This window comes from Pseudophryne corroboree, unplaced genomic scaffold, assembly GCF_028390025.1.
Source record: "Pseudophryne corroboree isolate aPseCor3 unplaced genomic scaffold, aPseCor3.hap2 scaffold_541, whole genome shotgun sequence".
In the NCBI taxonomy this organism is placed as follows: domain Eukaryota; kingdom Metazoa; phylum Chordata; class Amphibia; order Anura; family Myobatrachidae; genus Pseudophryne; species Pseudophryne corroboree.
Window position 1 is genome coordinate 130,274 of NW_026970142.1, and position 20,724 is coordinate 150,997.

Genomic DNA, 20,724 nt, shown 5'->3' on the forward strand with positions numbered 1-20,724 from the left:
ATGTGAAATGTTATAAAACAAAAATATATGATTATGATGTTAGCTGTTAGTCTCCACTAATAGGGAATAGAAGCTGAGCTATAAGAAAGGAATACACTAGATATGATGTCACTTAGCAGATACAATGTCTAAAGTGCATACAGATAGCTACTAATAACTCTTGATAAGAAAGTATATCAGTGTGGGTATATTTATATGATGGGATATTGGGACTAGTGAATATATATCACTCCTGCTGTCCAGATTGGCAATAACCAGACAATTATGATAAGAGTAGAGATGTCACATGGGCTGCTATAGATATTAATTTAATGCTGTATGTGTCATTTGTTACAAATTGATACATTTTCTATGAGTCAGCCTAGCAGCTGCATGTTCTAACAGAACACTATCCTCACACAGAATCTGCTAACCTTGAGATAACTAAATGACAGTGTGTAACAGTCTCTTTACTATAAGACTGTTACAAAGTAATATATATATTTGAAGTCAGTCTAGCAGCTGTGTGTTCCAGCAGTTTATAAGACAAAGAAAATCTCCTATTGTGGAATCTAGACACATGGGACTGCTGGCCTGTGTCATACTATTTCTATGTAATACCAGTAACATGTATATAACTGTTACATAATTGTTACAAATGGATAAATCTTTGAGTCAGCCTAGCAGCTGCATGTCCTAACAGGACACCATAAATCCTTTACAGTGTAACAAATTGATTGGTAACACTTAAAGGCTGGAGAGCAGTTATATGCCTTACTAGCATACTCAATATACCACATTATTACACCAGTTACCACGATTATTGACAGCGCATTTGATATATTATATTACCCTCACACTGAGTCTGTTTACCTTTAGATAACTAAGTGACCGAATATGTAACAGTTTCTCTATCATAAGACTGTTACAAAGTGAGATAGATATATTTGGAAGTCAGTCAAACAGCTGTGTGTTTCAGCGGTTTATAAGAAAATTCCTCATTGTGGAATCTGGACCACTAAGGGTTATTATATATATAGCACATGGAATTGCCACATCTCCCTATATGATAATTTCATTACACTGTAACATAATAAGAATTAACTCTTTAACAGTGTAAATAGAGAGTAATGAATCTCTGACACATGGAATATATTATTTCTTAGATGAATTGGATAAACCATTATGACAGACACTTTGCTTCCTAATAAGAATTGAGGTGGCTATACCTCTAAGGAAAGCATTATTGCCTACGCCTAGATCAGATTAAATAAGATCTGGCTGAATATATGAAGGAAGGTTGCTATTTATATGAGAATTGGAATTGCTATATTCCTTAAGGCAACCCCACCGATTGATATATGTTGTCAATTAAGTATATCTGAACGGCTATATCTGGACCAGATTTAATAAGATCTGGCTGATTATATGAAGGAGGGCTGCTATTTATATTGGAATTGCCATATTCCTTAAGGCAACCGCACCTGTTGGTATATCTCGCCAATTAACTATATCTAAACAGCTAAATTAAAGCTATTCATCATTTTTTTTAGTTTGGATATTAATAAATATGATCTTTCCATGATGCATAGAGATTTCCCTATCAAGTGATTCCTTATCCGATATAGAAAGCTATCCCCCTGTGGTATTGAATTTAGGAATATAGTCTTAGGGGACACAGAGAAATAAGTGATCCCCATCTACCTAAGCACCCCACAAATTGGAGGTTAGCTTACCGGTTATACTCAATCACCCCCACAAATTCGCCAATGGGGATGGCTTCCCGGGAGGTAACCCCTATTGAGTGAAGGGAGTATATAGGATACGACCCAGTGGTACCTGACGACATAGATACTAACAGCTATTTAATAACATTACGCTAGAAAGTGATTATTAGCAACATATATATCTATATAAACAACCCCGCCAGGGTTGTGCCTTCAAAAATAATCACACACGGACACGCTTTTTAAACCTTTTTTTCACATCTCTTTATTCTTCTTATGCACATGTATGTTAGTTCTGTGATTTTAACCTTTATGTTTCACTGCAGTTTGGGATAATAATATTAATATTTATCCAATTTTAATACATACTTAATAAAGGTTATATTTTATGATTCATTCATTCTGTCCAGTGCGTCAACAGTGCAGATTTCTTCTTGTTTTTTCTCCCAAATTCTATAACAATGACAGTAAATGTTGTTTCTTTTCAAACAGAACTTTCTTGACCATGCTACTTGCTTGAAAGATCTGGGAGCACATGGAAAACAGTACAAACCATGCAGTATCACAAGAGCCTTTATTTGATCTTTCATGAAGATAGAGCAGAATTGAGGACACGTCAACAATTTCTGCCGAAGGTGGTTCATCTTTCCACATGGTGCCTTTGGCCACTGACACCTTCGTTGAGTCAAAGTCTCTGGCTGTGGTCAGAACTTTGAAAATTTATGTCACCAGAACGGTTCAGATTAGGAAAACAGAGGCTCTGTTTGTCCTGTATGCTCCCAACAGGATTGGGTGTCCTGCTTCCATGTAGACCATTATGCGCTGGATCTGTGGTAAGATTCAGCATGCTCATTCCATGGCAGGATTGCCGTTACTGAATTAGGTGAAGACCCATTCTACTAGAAAGGTGGGTTCATCCTGGGCAGCTGGTCGGGGAGTCTCGGCATTGCAACTTTGCCGAGCAGCTATTTAGTAAACACTTTTGCTAAGTTTTACAAGTTTGATACCTTGGCTGATGATAACCTCAAGTTGGGTCATTCGGTGCTGCAGAGTCGTACGCACTCTCCCACCCGTTCAAGAGCTTTGGTATAACCCCATGGTTCTTAATGTGACCCCAGCATCCTCTAGGTCGTATGAGAAAATAGGATTTTAATACCTACCGGTAAATCCTTTTCTCTTAGTCCGTAGAGGATGCTGGGCACCCGTCCCAGTCCATACTGTGTCTGCAGTTATTACTTGTGGTTATACACATGTTATGTTATGGTTCTGGTCAGCTTTTTGCTGCAATTGTTCATGCCGTTGGCTTGTGTTCTGTTGAATGCCACGTTCTGCGGCATGCTTAAGGTGTGAGCTGGTAAGATGCTCACCTTAGTTTAACAATAAATCCTTTCCTCGAAATGTCCGTCTCCCTGGGCACAGTTCCTATAACTGGAGTCTGGAGGAGGGGCATAGAGGGAGGAGCCAGTTCACACCCTTTGAAAGTCTTAAAGTGCCCATGTCTCTTGCGGATCCCGTCTATACCCCATGGTTCTTAATGTGACCCCAGCATCCTCTACGGACTAAGAGAAAAGGATGCCCTTGCGCACTATCCTGACTTCTCCTCCCGTCTGCTTACTTTGTGCCTTCCAACGCACAATGCGTACTACAGGTGGTGCTGCAGGGCCCACACCCTTTTACTTGCCTTACAGAACAGCTCTGGAGCTGTTACAGTGCCCAGCTGCTGCAAGAAATCAGCTTGAATGCTTCAGGGGATGGGGCATGGCCAACATGAGCCCCACACCAAAGGAGGGTGGGGGTGTTTAATGCGAACTAGGGGTCATCCAAGCACCGCAAAAGGCCGCCATGCCCTGCATGCCCCTTTTCTCTTTTCATATGCAGATGAGGGTTCCAGCCAACTTTGGCCCACATCTTGGATGACATCACCGTATGCAAATCCGTCTTCTGCAGACCTTCCCCCAGGAATGCTTGTACTAGTTGTTGCATATGGTTTGATATTTGATGGTGCTTCAATATTAGGCAGCCTTCCACCCTCCCATGTTCATCTGAACAGATGTGGTCTCCCTGCAGTTGTTGTCCCCAGACGAGAGTTCCCTTGTGCGTCCTCAGTTGAATCTCCTTAACTTGACGGGGGAGGGGCTGCCCGAGCAGCCACCCTCCCCAGCCCTATCCCAACTCATACTTATTTTGCATATGAGATCTCTTGATCATGAAGATTGTTCTCACAAGGTGAGGTTCATCCATTATATTTTAAAATAGGAAGGTACAAATTACATATTTGAATTGCATCTATGTGCTGGATTCAAATGTCCCCCCCCCCCTTCCTTTCTCAATTGTGCCCGTCAGCAGCTATTCTAAGGTTGCTGCCAATGGGTGTGACACATTAATTTCTTCTGTGGGGTACACTGGACTCCACAAGGATTCACATTGGGGTGTAGAGTAGGATCTTGATCTGAGGCACCAACCGGCTCAAAGCTTTTGACTGTTCCCAAGATGCTCAGCGCATCCTCCTCTATAACCCCGCTTCCATGAACAGGGAGCTCAGTTTGTAGTTGGTGCCTTCAGTAGCAGGCCACTTAACAGGGGCCTGCCTCAGGCAGCCTATTCTTAGCTATTAATTTTGACAAGAAAAGAAGAACTTGTTTTATGAGAATCTACAAGGGCTGCAGCAGGCTAGGTCTAATAGACATCTTTACTGCAGCTTCATCACTCCCAGCGGCGCTGTATACTCCCGTGCCCTGGTTGCTGGGTCACTGCAGCGGAGGCTCCAGTTTCTTCCTAAGGTCAGTCACACACACACCGCCCTTCCGGATCACGAGGCCGCTGATGAAGGGGAGCGTGGCCGTAGGGGGTGGACCGTGTGCGCACTGGCGTGGACACTGATTACTGGGCAGCCGCTCCACTAGCCACCAGGTACAGTTAAGGAGCACAGGTCTGGGAGTTTTACTCCTATATTAACCCAATTTTGTACTGCCCGCAGCGCATTGTGATAGGTAATAGGGCCTGATTCAGGTTGGAATGCAATCACAATAAGCGATCCAACTGCAAAAATTGCTAACAGCATACGCATGTGCCTGCATTTTCTGCGGCACCCCGCAGAGAATGCGATCGCCTCTGCCTGTCAATCGGGGCGGGGGGGGGGGAGAGGGGGGTCAGCAACACTCCATTTCCAAGTCAGGGATGGAGCGGTGCGGGGGCAAGGCTTCAAAATGGGGTCTGCAACGGAGGAGACACAGGGGGCGTGGTCACAGCGGCTGTATGACATCACATTCAGCCGCTGTGATCACAAAAATGGTGGCGGCTTCCTGCGCGCACATACAGTCTGCACCAGCAGGAGGCTACACCATTTTTTATGATCACGCTGAACTGCAGTGCGACTGCAATTACAGCATGGTCAAGAATGGAGGCGTCATGCTGGGTGGCCATGCCCTGTCACTGTGCAGGAGCCAGCACCGCACACACACTAGTCCCCGGGTGCAGCCCCCAACCCCCGGGACACCCGGAGCAACAAAATGTAGATTCAGGCCACCAGGCCACGCCCCTACCTATGAAACCATGCCTCCTTTTTACCATTGCGCTGCTTATCTGCGCGCACTGCATTACAATCTCCTTCGCCACCTCTCTGGGTGTCACCAGTGATAGTGACACCTCTGCCATGCTTGTAGCAGCTGGTCCTAAGATCTACGCCTCAAGCCCTGAGTGTTTGCCCTTGTGACTTGTTGATCATCATAGCGAAGCAGATGCTTACAGAAAACTGCAGGGGCTTAGATTGAAAATAAAAAAATTGATGGGTATAAGGTAGAGAGGAGCGGGTTCGGTTCTCCGAGAACCGAATTCCCGACGAACTCCACGTGGTTTACACTGGTCCGAAGCAGGCTCGGTTGTTCCCGCCTGACTCGGAAAACCTGAACAAGGGAAAATGTCATCATCCCGCTGTCGGATTCTCTCGAGATTCGGATTCCATATAAAGAGCTGCGCGTTGCCGCCATTTTTACTCGTGCATTGAAGAGAGAGCGGAGAGGACGTGGCTATGTTCTCTCAGTGGAAATCTCAATATCAGTGCTCAGTATCAGTGGTTACTTATTGCTGCTCAGTAATACTAGTAGTGTGTCTCTCCTGCTCAGTGTCAGTTCTCAGTAGTATCCTCATCAGTGCTCAGTATCACTGCTCATTGTCTTGTGCTGCATTGTGGTGCTCAGCATACTACAGTACATTACTAATAGTCCAGTGCTGCATCTTGCTGCTCAGTGTCAGTTCTAGTATCCTCATCAGTGCTCACTATCACTGCTCATTACATTGTGGTGTTCTGTATACTACAGTAACATAGTAATATAGTAACATATAGTAACATAGTTTTTGAGGTTGAATAGAGGCAAATTGCCCATCGTGTTCAACCTGTTTTAAGTTGTGATGATTCTACATACTTGCTGAATAATGTTTTATGACTAGTTAGCTACTATAACTCATGTTACCCCCGGATTAACCATGTTGATATTTTAAGTATTATAACCTTGGATAGCTTTTTCATTCAGAAATGTATCCATTCCTTTTTTAAATCCAATTACAGAGTCCGCCATTACCACCTTCCCTGGCAGGGAATTCCACATCCTGATTGCCCTAACAGTGAACATCATAGTATCTCACCTGGCAGGTAAGTAGGAGTTGGGCTAGAGCTGTGGAGGATTGCTGCTCGGGCACCCCCTGTCAAGTGAAGGAGATCCAACTGAGGCAGCACAAGGGAACTCTCGAAAGAAGAACAAGGCTAGAGGAAGATCTGAGACAAAGAAATCTGACTTTTACCAGAGCTGACCAGAGGAAAGCACAAACGCAGTCCCCCACTACCACAAATAATGCAGTCGAGTTTCCCACATTTGGGGAAATCACAGGGGTCAGCATACCCAGAGTGCAATGAATGAACCTCACCCTGGGAGAACAATCTTCATGACCATGGTATCTCCTATGCAAAATAAGTATGATTTGGGATAGGGCTGGGGAGGGCCGCTGCTCAGGCACATCTCTGTCAAGTAAAGGAGATTCAACTGAGGCAACACAAGGGAACTCTCATCTGGGGACAACAACTGCAGGGAGAACACATATTTTCAGATGAACATGGGAGGGCAGAAGGCTGCCTAACACTGAAGCACCCCCAAACAACAAACCAAATGCAACTACTAGTGCAAGCATTCCTGGGGGAAGGCCTGCAGCAGATGGATTTGCATATGGTGATGTCATCCAAGCAGTGGGTCAAAGTTGGCTTCAACCCTCGTCTGCATATGAAAATAAAAAAGGGGTGTGCAGGGCATGGCGGCCTTTTGCGGCGCTTGGATGACCCCTAGTTTGCATTAAACACCTCCACCTTCCTTCGGTGTGGGGCTCATGTTGGCTATGCCCCAGCCCCTGAAGCATTCAAGCTGATTTCTTGCAGCAGCTGGGCACTGTAACAGCTCCAGAGCTGCTCTGTAAAGCAAGTAAAAGGGTGTGGGCCCTGCAGCACTACCTGTAGTTTGCATTGTGCGTTGGAAGGCACAAAGTAAGCAGACGGGAGAAGTCAGGATAGTGCACAAGGGCATAGAAGGGAGCGGCTCAAGAAAAGAGAAGTGGAAACAGACAGCAAACTAGGCTGGAGAGAGACCTGAGACAAAGAGATTTGAATTATACGAGAGCCGACCAGAGGAAACACAAATTATGTAATCAAGTGTCCCACATTTGGGGAAATCGTAGGAGCAGCACACCCAGAGTGCATTGGGTGAGCCTTGCCCTTCCTGATCATAGTATCTCACCTGGCAGGTAAGTAGGAGTTGGGCTAGAGCTGGGGAGGGTCGCTGTTCGGGCACCCCCCTGTCAAGTGAAGGAGATCCAACTGAGGCAGCACAAGGAAACTCTCGAAAAAAGAACAAGGCTAGAGGAAGATCTGAGACAAAGAAATCTGACTTTTACCAGAGCTGACCAGAGGAAAGCACAAACACAGTCCCCCACTACCACAAATAATGCAGTCGAGTTTCCCACATTTGGGGAAATGACAGGGGTCAGCATACCCAGAATGCAATGAATGAACCTCACCCTGGGAGAACAATCTTCATGACAATGGTATCTCCTATGCAAAATAAGTATGATTTGGGATAGGGCTGGGGAGGGCCGCTGCTCAGGCACATCTCTGTCAAGTAAAGGAGATTCAACTGAGGCAGCACAAGGGAACTCTCATCTGGGGACAACAACTGCAGGGAGAACACATATTTTCAGATGAACATGGGAGAGCAGAAGGCTGCCTAATACTGAAGCACCCCCAAACAACAAACCAAATGCAACAACTAGTACAAGCATTCCTGGGAAAAGGTCTGCAGAAGACGGATTTGCATACGGTGATGTCATCCAAGCAGTGGGCCAAAGTTGGCTGGAACCCTCATCTGCATATGAAAAGAGAAAAGGGGTATGCAGGGCATGGCGGCCTTTTGCGGCGCTTGGATGACCCTTAGTTCGCATTAAACACCTCCACCCTCCGTCGGTGTGGGGCTCATGTTGGCTATGCCCCAGCCCCTGAAGCATTCAAGCTGATTTCTTGCAGCAGCTGGGCACTGTAACAGCTCCAGAGCTGCTCTGTAAGGCAAGTAAAAGGGTGTTGGCCCTGCAGCACTACCTGTAGTTTGCATTGTGCGTTGGAAGGCACAAAGTAAGCAGACAGGAGAAGTCAGGAGAGTGCACAAGGGCAAGGGCAGGGGCTCAAGAAAAGAGAAGTGGAAACAGACAGCAAACTAGGCTGGAGAGAGACCTGAGACAAAGAGATCTGAATTATACGAGTAGCCGACCAGAGGAAACACAAATTATGTAGTCAAGTGTCCCACATTTGGGGAAATCGTAGGAGCAGCACACCCAGAGTGCAATGGGTGAGCCTTGCCCTGGGAGAAGCACCTTCCTGATCATAGTATCTCACCTGGCAGGTAAGTAGGAGTTGGGCTAGAGCTGGGGAGGGTCGCTGCTCGGGCACCCCCCTGTCAAGTGAAGGAAATCCAACTGAGGCAGCACAAGGAAACTCTCAAAAAAAGAACAAGGCTAGAGGAAGATCTGAGACAAAGAAATCTGACTTTTACCAGAGCTGACCAGAGGAAAGCACAAACACAGTCCCCCACTACCACAAATAATGCAGTCGAGTTTCCCACATTTGGGGAAATCACAGGGGTCAGCATACCCAGAATGCAATGAATGAACCTCACCCTGGAAGAACAATCTTCATGACCATGGTATCTCCTATGCAAAATAAGTATGATTTGGGATAGGGCTGGGGAGGGCCGCTGCTCAGGCACATCTCTGTCAAGTAAAGGAGATTCAACTGAGGCAGCACAAGAGAACTCTCATCTGGGGACAACAACTGCAGGGAGAACACATATTTTCAGATGAACATGGGAGAGCAGAAGGCTGCCTAATACTGAAGCACCCCAAACAACAAACCAAATGCAACAACTAGTACAAGCATTCCTGGGGGAAGGTCTGCAGAAGACGTATTTGCATACGGTGATGTCATCCAAGCAGTGGGCCAAAGTTGGCTGGAACCCTCATCTGCATATGAAAAGAGAAAAGGGGTATGCAGGGCATGGCGGCCTTTTGCGGCGCTTGGATGACCCTTAGTTCGCATTAAACACCTCCACCCTCCGTCGGTGTGGGGCTCATGTTGGCTATGCCCCAGCCCCTGAAGCATTCAAGCTGATTTCTTGCAGCAGCTGGGCACTGTAACAGCTCCAGAGCTGCTCTGAAAGGCAAGTAAAAGGGTGTGGGCCCTGCAGCACTACCTGTAGTTTGCATTGTGCGTTGGAAGGCACAAAGTAAGCAGACAGGAGAAGTCAGGAGAGTGCACAAGGGCATAGAAGGCAGCGGCTCAAGAAAAGAGAAGTGGAAACAGACAGCAAACTAGGCTGGAGAGAGACCTGAGACAAAGAGATCTGAATTATACGAGAGCCGACCAGGGGAAACACAAATTATGCAGTCAAGTTTCCCACATTTGGGGAAATCGCAGGAGCAGCACACCCAGAGTGCAATGGGTGAGCCTTGCCCTGGGAGAAGCACCTTCATGATCATAGTATCTCACCTGGCAGTTATGTAGGAGTTGGGCTAGAGCTGGGGAGGGTCGCTGCTCGGGTACCCCCCTGTCAAGTGAAGGAGATCAAACTGAGGCAGCACAATGGAACTCTCGAAAGAAGAACAAGGCTAGAGGAAGATCTGAGACAAAGAAATCTGACTTTTACCAGAGCTGACCAGAGGAAAACACAAACACAGTCCCCCACTACCACAAATAATGCAGTTGAGTTTCCCACATTTGGGGAAATCACAGGGGTCAGCATACCCAGAATGCAATGAATGAACCTCACCCTGGGAGAACAATCTTTATGACCATGGTATCTCCTATGCAAAATAAGTATGATTTGGGATAGGGCTGGGGAGGGCCGCTGCTCAGGCACATCTCTGTCAAGTAAAGGAGATTCAACTGAGGCAGCACAAGGGAACTCTCATCTGGGGACAACAACTGCCGGGAGAACACATATTTTCAGATGAACATGGGAGGGCAGAAGGCTGCCTAATACTGAAGCACCCCCAAACAACAAACCAAATGCAACAACTAGTACAAGCATTCCTGGGGGAAGGTCTGCAGAAGACGGATTTGCATACAGTGATGTCATCCAAGCAGTGGGCCAAAGTTGGCTGGAACCCTCATCTGCATATGAAAAGAGAAAAGGGGTATGCAGGGCATGGCGGCCTTTTGCGGCGCTTGGATGACCCTTAGTTCGCATTAAACACCCCCACCCTACTTCGGTGTGGGGCTCATGTTGGCCATGCCCCAGCCCCTGAAGCATTCAAGCTGATTTCTTGCAGCAGCTTGGCACTGTAACAGCTCCAGAGCTGCTCTGTAAGGCAAGTAAAAGGGTGTGGGCCCTGCAGCACTACCTGTAGTTTGCATTGTGCATCGGAAGGCACAAAGTAAGCAGACAGGAGGAGAAGTCAGGATAGTGCACAAGGGTGTAGAAGGGAGGGGCTCAAGAAAAAAGAAGTGGAAACAGACAGCAAACTAGGCTGGAGAGAGACCTGAGACAAAGAGATCTGAATTATATGAGAGCCGACTAGGGGAAACACAAATTATGCAATCAAGTTTCCCATATTTGGGGAAATCGCAGGGGCAGCACACCCAGAGTGCAATGGGTGAGCCTTGCCCTGGGAGAAGCAACTTCATGATCATAGTATCTCACCTGGCAGGTAAGTAGGAGTTGGGCTAGAGCTGGGGAGGGTCGCTGCTCGGGCACCCCCCTGTCAAGTGAAGGAGATCCAACTGAGGCAGCACAAGGGAACTCTTGAAAGAAGAACAAGGCTAGAGGAAGATCTGAGACAAAGAAATCTGACTTTTACCAGAGCTGACCAGAGGAAAGCACAAACACAGTCCCCCACTACCACAAATAATGCAGTTGAGTTTCCCACATTTGGGGAAATCACAGAGGTCAGCATACCCAGAACGCAATGAATGAACCTAACCCTGGGAGAACAATCTTCATGACCATGGTATATCCTATGCAAAATAAGTATGATTTGGGATAGGGCTGGGGAGGGCCGCTGCTCAGGCACATCTCTGTCAAGTAAAGGAGATTCAACTGAGGCAGCACAAGGGAACTCTCATCTGGGGACAACAACTGCAGGGAGAACACATATTTTCAGATGAACATGGGAGGGCAGAAGGCTGCCTAATACTGAAGCACCCCCAAACAACAAACCAAATGCAACAACTAGTGCAAGCATTCCTGGGGGAAGGCCTGCCGCAGATGGATTTGCATATGGTGATGTCATCCAAGCAGTGGGTCAAAGTTGGCTTCAACCCTCGTCTGCATATGAAAAGAGAAAAGGGGCATGCAGGGCATGGTGGCCTTTTGCGGCGCTTGGCTGACCCCTAGTTTGCATTAAACACCTCCACCCTCCGTCGGTGTGGGGCTCATGTTGGCTATGCCCCAGCCCCTGAAGCATTCAAGCTGATTTCTTGCTGCAGCTGGGCACTGTAACAGCTCCAGAGCTGCTCTGTAAGGCAAGTAAAAGGGTGTGGGCCCTGCAGCACTACCTGTAGTTTGCATTGTGCGTTGGAAGGCACAAAGTAAGCAGACAGGAGAAGTCTGGAGAGTGCACAAGGGCATAGAAGGCAGCGGCTCAAGAAAAGAGAAGTGGAAACAGACAGCAAACTAGGCTGGAGAGAGACCTGAGACAAAGAGATCTGAATTATACGAGAGCCGACCAGGGGAAACACAAATTATGCAGTCAAGTTTCCCACAGGAGTATATAGGATACGACCCAGTGGTACCTGACGACATAGATACTAACAGCTATTTAATAACATTACGCTAGAAAGTGATTATTAGCAACATATATATCTATATAAACAACCCCGCCAGGGTTGTGCCTTCAAAAATAATCACACACGGACACGCTTTTTAAACCTTTTTTTCACATCTCTTTATTCTTCTTATGCACATGTATGTTAGTTCTGTGATTTTAACCTTTATGTTTCACTGCAGTTTGGGATAATAATATTAATATTTATCCAATTTTAATACATACTTAATAAAGGTTATATTTTTTGATTCATTCATTCTGTCCAGTGCGTCAACAGTGCAGATTTCTTCTTGTTTTTTCTCCCAAATTCTATAACAATGACAGTAAATGTTGTTTCTTTTCAAACAGAACTTTCTTGACCATGCTTCTTGCTTGAAAGATCTGGGAGCACATGGAAAACAGTACAAACCATGCAGTATCACAAGAGCCTTTATTTGATATTTCATGAAGATAGAGCAGAATTGAGGACACGTCAACTATTTCTGCCGAAGGTGGTTCATCTCTCCACATGGTGCCTTTGGCCACTGACACCTTCGTTGAGTCAAAGTCTCTGGCTGTGGTCAGAACTTTGAAAATTTATGTCACCAGAACGGTTCAGATTAGGAAAACAGAGGCTCTGTTTGTCCTGTATGCTCCCAACAGGATTGGGTGTCCTGCTTCCATGTAGACAATTATGTGCTGGATCTGTGGTAAGATTCAGCATGCTCATTCCACGGCAGGATTGCCGTTACTGAATTAGGTGAAGACCCATTCTACTAGAAAGGTGGGTTCATCCTGGGCAGCTGGTCGGGGAGTCTCGGCATTGCAACTTTGCCGAGCAGCTATTTAGTAAACACTTTTGCTAAGTTTTACAAGTTTTAGAGTAAAGGAGATTCAACTGAGGCAGCACAAGGGAACTCTCATCTGGGGACAACAACTGCAGTGAGAACACATATTTTCAGATGAACATGGGAGGGCAGAAGGCTGCCTAATACTGAAGCACCCCCAAACAACAAACCAAATGCAACAACTAGTACAAGCATTCCTGGGGGAAGGTCTGCAGAAGACGGATATGCATATAGTGATGTCATCCAAGCAGTGGGCCAAAGTTGGCTGGAACCCTCATCTGCATATGAAAAGAGAAAAGGGGTATGCAGGGCATGGCGGCCTTTTGCGGCGCTTGGATGACCCTTAGTTCGCATTAAACACCCCCACCCTCCTTCGGTGTGGGGCTCATGTTGGCCATGCCCCAGCCCCTGAAGCATTCAAGCTGATTTCTTGCAGCAGCTTGGCACTGTAACAGCTCCAGAGCTGCTCTGTAAGGCAAGTAAAAGGGTGTGGGCCCTGCAGCACTACCTGTAGTTTGCATTGTGCATTGGAAGGCACAAAGTAAGCAGACAGGAGGAGAAGTCAGGATAGTCCACAAGGGTATAGAAGGGAGGGGCTCAAGAAAAAAGAAGTGGAAACAGACAGCAAACTAGGCTGGAGAGAGACCTGAGACAAAGAGATCTGAATTATATGAGAGCCGACCAGGGGAAACACAAATTATGCAGTCAAGTTTCCCACATTTGGGGAAATCACAGGGGCAGCACACCCAGGTGAGATACTATAATCAGGAAGGTGCTTCTCCCAGGGCAAGGCTCACCCATTGCACACTGGGTGTGCTGCTCCTACGATTTCCCCAAATGTGGGACACTTGACTGCATAATTTGTGTTTCCTCTGGTCGGCTCTCGTATAATTCAGATCTCTTTGTCTCAGGTCTCTCTCCAGCCTAGTTTGCTCTCTGTTTCCACTTCTTTTTTCTTGAGCCCCTCCCTTCTATACCCTTGTGGACTATCCTGACTTCTCCTCCCGTCTGCTTACTTTGTGCCTTCCAATGCACAATGCAAACTACAGGTAGTGCTGCAGGGCCCACACCCTTTTACTTGCCTTACAGAGCAGCTCTGGAGCTGTTACAGTGCCCAGCTGCTGCAAGAAATCAGCTTGAATGCTTCATGGGATGGGGCATGGCCAACATGAGCCCCACACCAAAGGAGGGTGGGGGTGTTTAATGCGATCTAGGGGTCATCCAAGCACCGCAAAAGGCCGCCATGCCCTGCACGCCCCTTTTCTCTTTTCATATGCAGATGAGGGTTGAAGCCAACTTTGACCCACTGCTTGGATAACATCACCATATGCAAATCCATCTGCTGCAGGCCTTCCCCCAGGAATGCTTGCACTAGTTGTTGCATTTGGTTTGTTGTTTGGGGGTGCTTCAGTATTAGGCAGCCTTCTGCCCTCCCATGTTCATCTGAAAATATGTGTTCTCCCTGCAGTTGTTGTCCCCATATGAGAGTTCCCTTGTGCTGCCTCAGTTGAATCTCCTTTACTTGACAGAGATGTGCCTGAGCAGCGGCCCTCCCCAGCCCTATCCCAAATCATACTTATTTTGCATAGGAGACACCATGGTCATGAAAATTGTTCACCCAGGGTGAGGTTCATTCATTGCATTCTGGGTATGCTGACCCCTGTGATTTACCCAAATGTGGGAAACTCGCCTGCATTATTTGTGGTAGTTGGGGACTGTGTTTGTGTTTTCCGCTGGTCAGCTCTGGTAAAAGTCAGATTTCTTTGTCTCAGATCTTCCTCTAGCCTTGTTCTTCTTTCGAGAGTTCCATTGTGCTGCCTCAGTTGGATCTCCTTCACTTGACAGGGGGGTGCCCAAGCAGCGACCCTCCCCAGCTCTAGCCCAACTCCTACTTACCTGCCAGGTGAGATACTATGATCTTGAAGGTGCTTCTCCCAGGGCAAGGCTCAACCATTGCACTCTGGGTGTGCTGCCCCTGCGATTTCCCCAAATATGGGAAACTTGACTGCATAATTTGTGTTTCCCCTGGTCGGCTCTCGTATAATTCAGATCTCTTTGTCTCAGGTCTCTCTCCAGCCTAGTTTGCTGTCTGTTTCCACTTCTCTTTTCTTGAGCCGCTCCCTTCTATGCCCTTGCGCACTATCCTGACTTCTCCCGTCTGCTTACTTTGTGCCTTCCAACGCACAATGCGAACTACAGGTAGTGCTGCAGGGCCCACACCCTTTTATTTGCCTTACAGAGCAGCTCTGGAGCTGTTACAGTGCCCAGCTGCTGCAAGAAATCAGCTTGAATGCTTCAGGGGCTGGGGCATAGCCAACATGAGCCCCACACCGAAGGAGGGTGGAGGTGTTTAATGCGAACTAGGGGTCATCCAAGCGCCGCAAAAGGCCGCCATGCCCTGCATAACCCTTTTCTATGTTCATATGCAGATGAGGGTTCCAGCCAACTTTGGCCCACTGCTTGGATGACATCACCGTATGCAAATTCGTCTCCTGCAGACCTTCCCCCAGGAATGCTTGTACTAATTATTGCATATGGTTTGATATTTGATGGTGCTTCAGTATTAGGCAGCCTTCCGCCCTCCCATGTTCATCTGAAAAAATGTGGTCTCCCTGCAGTTGTTGTCCCCAGACGAGAGTTCCCTTGTGCTTCCTCAGTTGAATCTCCTTAACTTGACGGGGGAGGGGCTTGCCCGAGCAGCCACCCTCCCCAGCCCTATCCCAACTCATACTTATTTTGCATATGAGATCTCTATATCATGAAGATTGTTATCACAGGGTGAAGTTCATCCATTATATTTTAAAATAGGAAGGTTCAAATTACATATTTGAATTGCATCTATGTGCTGGATTCAAATGTCCCCCCCCCCTTCCTTTCTCAATTGTGCCCGTCAGCAGCTATTCTAAGGTTGCTGCCAATGGGTGTGACACATTAATTTCTTCTGTGGGGTACACTGGACTCCACAAGGATTCACATTGGGGTGTAGAGTAGGATCTTGATCTGAGGCACCAACCGGCTCAAAGCTTTTGACTGTTCCCAAGATGCTCAGCGCATTCTCCTCTATAACCCCGCTTCCATGAACAGGGAGCTCAGTTTGTAGTTGGTGCCTTCAGTAGCAGGCCACTTAACAGGGGCCTGCCTCAGGCAGCCTATTCTTAGCTATTAATTTTGACAAGAAAATAAGAACTTTTTTTATGAGAATCTACAAGGGCTGCAGCAGGCTAGGTCTAATAGACATCTTTACTGCAGCTTCATCACTCCCAGCGGCGCTGTATACTCCCGTGCCCTGGTTGCTGGGTCACTGCAGCGGAGGCTCCGGTTTCTTCCTAAGGTCAGTCACACACGCACCGCCCTTCCGGATCACGAGGCCGCTGATGAAGGGGAGCGTGGCCGTAGGGGGTGGACCGTGTGCGCACTGGCGTGGACACTGATTACTGGGCAGCCGCTCCACGAGCCACCAGGTACAGTTAAGGAGCACAGGTCTGGGGTTTTTTCTCCCATATTAAACCAATTTTGTACTGCCCGCAGCGCATTGTGATAGGTAATAGGGCCTGATTCAGGTTGGATTGCAATCACAGTAAGCGATCCAACTGCAAAAATTGCTAAGAGCATACGCATGTGCCTGCATTTTCTGCGGCACCCCGCAGAGAATGCGATCGCCTCTGCCTGTCAATCGGGGCAGGGGGGGAGAGGGGGGTCAGCAACACTCCATTTCCAAGTCAGGGATGGAGCGGTGCGGGGGCAAGGCTTCAAAATGGGGTCTGCAACGGAGGAGACACAGGGGGCGTGGTCACAGCGGCTGTATGACATCACATTCAGCCGCTGTGATCACAAAAATGGTGGCGGCTTCCTGCGCGCACATACAGTCTGCACCAGCAGGAGGCTACACCATTTTTTATGATCACGCTGAACTGCAGTGCGACTGCAATTACAGATTGGTCAAGAAGGGAGGCGTCATGCTGGGTGGCCATGTCCTGTCACTGTGCAGGAGCCAGCACCGCTCACACACTAGTCCCCGGGTGCAGCCCCCAACCCCCGGGACACCCGGAGCAACAAAATGTAGATTCAGGCCACCAGGCCACGCCCCTACCTATGAAACCATGCCTCCTTTTTACCATTGCGCTGCTTATCTGCGCGCACTGCATTACAATCTCCTTCGCCACCTCTCTGGGTGTCACCAGTGATAGTGACACCTCTGCCATGCTTGTAGCAGCTGGTCCTAAGATCTACGCCTCAAGCCCTGAGTGTTTGCCCTTGTGACTTGTTGATCATCATAGCGAAGCAGATGCTTACAGAAAACTGCAGGGGCTTAGATTGAAAATAAAAAAATATATGGGTATAAGGTAGAGAGGAGCGGGTTCGGTTCTCCGAGAACCGAATTCCCCACGAACTCCACGTGGTTTACACTGGTCCGAGGCAGGCTCGGTTGTTCCCGCCTGACTCGGAAAACCTGAACAAGGGAAAATGTCATCATCCCGCTGTCGGATTCTCGCGAGATTCGGATTTCATATAAAGAGCTGCGCGTTGCCGCCATTTTTACTCGTGCATTGAAGAGGGAGCGGAGAGGACGTGGCTATGTTCTCTCAGTGGAAATCTCAATATCAGTGCTCAGTATCAGTGGTTACTTATTGCTGCTCAGTAATACTAGTAGTGTGTCTCTCCTGCTCAGTGTCAGTTCTCAGTAGTATCCTCATCAGTGCTCAGTATCACTGCTCATTGTCTTGTGCTGCATTGTGGTGCTCAGCATACTACAGTACATTACTAATAGTCCAGTGCTGCATCTTGCTGCTCAGTGTCAGTTCTAGTATCCTCATCAGTGCTCACTATCACTGCTCATTACATTGTGGTGTTCTGTATACTACAGTAACATAGTAATATAGTAACATATAGTAATATAGTTTTTGAGGTTGAAAAGAGGCAAATTGCCCATCGTGTTCAACCTGTTTTAAGTTGTGATGATTCTACATACTTGCTGAATAATGTTTTATGACTAGTTAACTACTACAACTCATGTTACCCCCGGATTAACCATGTTGATATTTTAAGTATTATAACCTTGGATAGCTTTTTCATTCAGAAATGTATCCATTCCTTTTTTAAATCCAATTACAGAGTCCGCCATTACCACCTTCCCTGGCAGGGAATTCCACATCCTGATTGCCCTAACAGTGAAGATCATAGTATCTCACCTGGCAGGTAAGTAGGAGTTGGGCTAGAGCTGTGGAGGATTGCTGCTTGGGCACCCCCTGTCAAGTGAAGGAGATCCAACTGAGGCAGCACAAGGGAACTCTCGAAAGAAGAACAAGGCTAGAGGAAGATCTGAGACAAAGAAATCTGACTTTTACCAGAGCTGACCAGAGGAAAGCACAAACACAGTCCCCCACTACCACAAATAATGCAGTCGAGTTTCCCACATTTGGGGAAATCACAGGGGTCAGCATACCCAGAATGCAATGAATGAACCTCACCCTGGGAGAACAATCTTCATGACCAAGGTATCTCCTATGCAAAATAAGTATGATTTGGGATAGGGCTGGGGAGGGCCGCTGCTCAGGCACATCTCTGTCAAGTAAAGGAGATTCAACTGAGGCAGCACAAGGGAACTCTCATCTGGGGACAACAACTGCAGGGAGAACACATATTTTCAGATGAACATGGGAGGGCAGAAGGCTGCCTAAAACTGAAGCACCCCCAAACAACGAACCAAATGCAACTACTAGTGCAAGCATTCCTGGGGGAAGGCCTGCAGCAGATGGATTTGCATATGGTGATGTCATCCAAGCAGTGGGTCAAAGTTGGCTTCAACCCTCGTCTGCATATGAAAAGAAAAAAGGGGTGTGCAGGGCATGGCGGCCTTTTGCGGCGCTTGGATGACCCCTAGTTCGCATTAAACACCTCCACCCTCCTTCGGTGTGGGGCTCATGTTGGCTATGCCCCAGCCCCTGAAGCATTCAAGCTGATTTCTTGCAGCAGCTGGGCACTGTAACAGCTCCAGAGCTGCTCTGTAAAGCAAGTAAAAGGGTGTGGGCCCTGCAGCACTACCTGTAGTTTGCATTGTGCGTTGGAAGGCACAAAGTAAGCAGATGGGAGAAGTCAGGATAGTGCACAAGGGTATAGAAGGGAGGGGCTCAAGAAAAAAGAAGTGGAAACAGACAGCAAACTAGGCTGGAGAGAGACCTGAGACAAAGAGATCTGAATTATATGAGAGCCGACCAGGGGAAACACAAATTATGCAGTCAAGTTTCCCACATTTGGGGAAATCGCAGGGGCAGCACAGCCAGAGTGCAATGGGTGAGCCTTGCCCTGGGAGAAGCATCTTCATGATCATAGTATCTCACCTGGCAGGTAAGTAGGAGTTGGGCTAGAGCTGGGGATGGTCGCTGCTCGGGCACCCCCCTGTCAAGTGAAGGAGATCCAACTGAGGCAGCACAAGGGAACTCTCGAAAGAAGAACAAGGCTAGAGGAAGATCTGAGACAAAGAAATCTGACTTTTACCAGAGCTGACCAGAGGAAAGCACAAACACAGTCCCCCACTACCACAAATAATGCAGTTGAGTTTCCCACATTTGGGGAAATCACAGGGGTCAGCATACCCAGAATGCAATGAATGAACCTAACCCTGGGAGAACAATCTTCATGACCATGGTATCTCCTATGCAAAATAAGTATGATTTGGGATAGGGCTGGGGAGGGCCGCTGCTCAGGCACATCTCTGTCAAGTAAAGGAGATTCAACTGAGGCAGCACAAGGGAACTCTCATCTGGGGACAACAACTGCAGGGAGAACACATATTTTCAGATGAACATGGGAGGGCAGAAGGCTGCCTAATACTGAAGCACCCCCAAACAACAAACCAAATGCAACAACTAGTGCAAGCATTCCTGGGGGAAGGCCTGCAGCAGATGGATTTGAATATGGTGATGTCATCCAAGCAGTGGGTCAAAGTTGGCTTCAACCCTCGTCTGCATATGAAAAGAATAAAGGGGTGTGCATGGCATGGCGGCCTTTTGCGGCGCTTGGATGACCCCTAGTTCGCATTAAACACCTCCACCCTCCTTCGGTGTGGGGCTCATGTTGGCTATGCCCCAGCCCCTGAAGCATTCAAGCTGATTTCTTGCAGCAGCTGGGCACTGTAACAGCTCCAGAGCTGCTCTGTAAAGCAAGTAAAAGGGTGTGGGCCCTGCAGCACTACCTGTAGTTTGTATTGTGCGTTGGAAGGCACAAAGTAAGCAGACGGGAGAAGTCAGGATAGTGCACAAGGGTATAGAAGGGAGGGGCTCAAGAAAAAAGAAGTGGAAACAGACAGCAAACTAGGCTGGAGAGAGACCTGAGACAAAGAGATCTGAATTATATGAGAGCCGACCAGGGGAAACACAAATTATGCAGTCAAGTTTCCCACATTTGGGGAAATCGCAGGGGCAGCACACCCAGAGTGCAATGGGTGAGCCTTGCCCTGGGAGAAGCATCTTCATGATCATAGTATCTCACCTGGCAGGTAAGTAGGAGTTGGGCTAGAGCTGGGGAGGGTCGCTGCTCGGGCACCCCCCTGTCAAGTGAAGGAGATCCAACTGAGGCAGCACAAGGGAACTCTCGAAAGAAGAACAAGGCTAGAGGAAGATCTGAGACAAAGAAATCTGACTTTTACCAGAGCTGACCAGAGGAAAGCACAAACACAGTCCCCCACTACCACAAATAATGCAGTTGAGTTTCCCACATTTGGGGAAATCACAGGGGTCAGCATACCCAGAATGCAATGAATTAACCTAACCCTGGGAGAACAATCTTCATGACCATGGTATCTCCTATGCAAAATAAGTATGATTTGGGATAGGGCTGGGGAG

General features: G+C 47.5%; 13 non-coding genes and 3 pseudogenes across 13 annotated transcripts; 3 read left to right on the plus strand and 13 right to left on the minus strand.

The window, feature by feature from the left end:
• Positions 1-6,513: 6,513 nt before the first annotated feature.
• LOC135032129 (U1 spliceosomal RNA) lies at positions 6,514-6,677 on the minus strand. Its single transcript, XR_010227684.1, has one exon. It is a non-coding gene; the product is annotated as a U1 spliceosomal RNA (small nuclear RNA).
• Positions 6,678-7,650: 973 nt separating this feature from the next.
• On the minus strand, positions 7,651-7,814 carry LOC135032151 (U1 spliceosomal RNA). The gene has a single exon (XR_010227705.1). It is a non-coding gene; the product is annotated as a U1 spliceosomal RNA (small nuclear RNA).
• Positions 7,815-8,482: 668 nt separating this feature from the next.
• On the minus strand, positions 8,483-8,646 carry LOC135032223 (U1 spliceosomal RNA). Its single transcript, XR_010227772.1, has one exon. It is a non-coding gene; the product is annotated as a U1 spliceosomal RNA (small nuclear RNA).
• A 152-nt stretch (positions 8,647-8,798) lies between these two features.
• LOC135032335 (U1 spliceosomal RNA) lies at positions 8,799-8,962 on the minus strand. Its single transcript, XR_010227877.1, has one exon. It is a non-coding gene; the product is annotated as a U1 spliceosomal RNA (small nuclear RNA).
• A 670-nt stretch (positions 8,963-9,632) lies between these two features.
• Positions 9,633-9,795, minus strand: LOC135032233 (U1 spliceosomal RNA). Its single transcript, XR_010227781.1, has one exon. It is a non-coding gene; the product is annotated as a U1 spliceosomal RNA (small nuclear RNA).
• Positions 9,796-9,947: 152 nt separating this feature from the next.
• Positions 9,948-10,111, minus strand: LOC135032332 (U1 spliceosomal RNA). The gene has a single exon (XR_010227874.1). It is a non-coding gene; the product is annotated as a U1 spliceosomal RNA (small nuclear RNA).
• Positions 10,112-10,813: 702 nt separating this feature from the next.
• On the minus strand, positions 10,814-10,948 carry LOC135032242 (U1 spliceosomal RNA; annotated as a pseudogene).
• A 152-nt stretch (positions 10,949-11,100) lies between these two features.
• Positions 11,101-11,264, minus strand: LOC135032154 (U1 spliceosomal RNA). The gene has a single exon (XR_010227708.1). It is a non-coding gene; the product is annotated as a U1 spliceosomal RNA (small nuclear RNA).
• A 2,361-nt stretch (positions 11,265-13,625) lies between these two features.
• LOC135032261 (U1 spliceosomal RNA) lies at positions 13,626-13,781 on the plus strand. Its single transcript, XR_010227804.1, has one exon. It is a non-coding gene; the product is annotated as a U1 spliceosomal RNA (small nuclear RNA).
• A 674-nt stretch (positions 13,782-14,455) lies between these two features.
• LOC135032166 (U1 spliceosomal RNA) lies at positions 14,456-14,619 on the plus strand. Its single transcript, XR_010227720.1, has one exon. It is a non-coding gene; the product is annotated as a U1 spliceosomal RNA (small nuclear RNA).
• Positions 14,620-14,771: 152 nt separating this feature from the next.
• On the plus strand, positions 14,772-14,934 carry LOC135032239 (U1 spliceosomal RNA). Its single transcript, XR_010227787.1, has one exon. It is a non-coding gene; the product is annotated as a U1 spliceosomal RNA (small nuclear RNA).
• A 3,304-nt stretch (positions 14,935-18,238) lies between these two features.
• LOC135032338 (U1 spliceosomal RNA) lies at positions 18,239-18,402 on the minus strand. Its single transcript, XR_010227880.1, has one exon. It is a non-coding gene; the product is annotated as a U1 spliceosomal RNA (small nuclear RNA).
• A 692-nt stretch (positions 18,403-19,094) lies between these two features.
• LOC135032225 (U1 spliceosomal RNA) lies at positions 19,095-19,236 on the minus strand (annotated as a pseudogene).
• Positions 19,237-19,388: 152 nt separating this feature from the next.
• Positions 19,389-19,552, minus strand: LOC135032297 (U1 spliceosomal RNA). Its single transcript, XR_010227839.1, has one exon. It is a non-coding gene; the product is annotated as a U1 spliceosomal RNA (small nuclear RNA).
• Positions 19,553-20,244: 692 nt separating this feature from the next.
• LOC135032201 (U1 spliceosomal RNA) lies at positions 20,245-20,386 on the minus strand (annotated as a pseudogene).
• A 152-nt stretch (positions 20,387-20,538) lies between these two features.
• Positions 20,539-20,702, minus strand: LOC135032308 (U1 spliceosomal RNA). The gene has a single exon (XR_010227850.1). It is a non-coding gene; the product is annotated as a U1 spliceosomal RNA (small nuclear RNA).
• Positions 20,703-20,724: the final 22 nt, after the last annotated feature.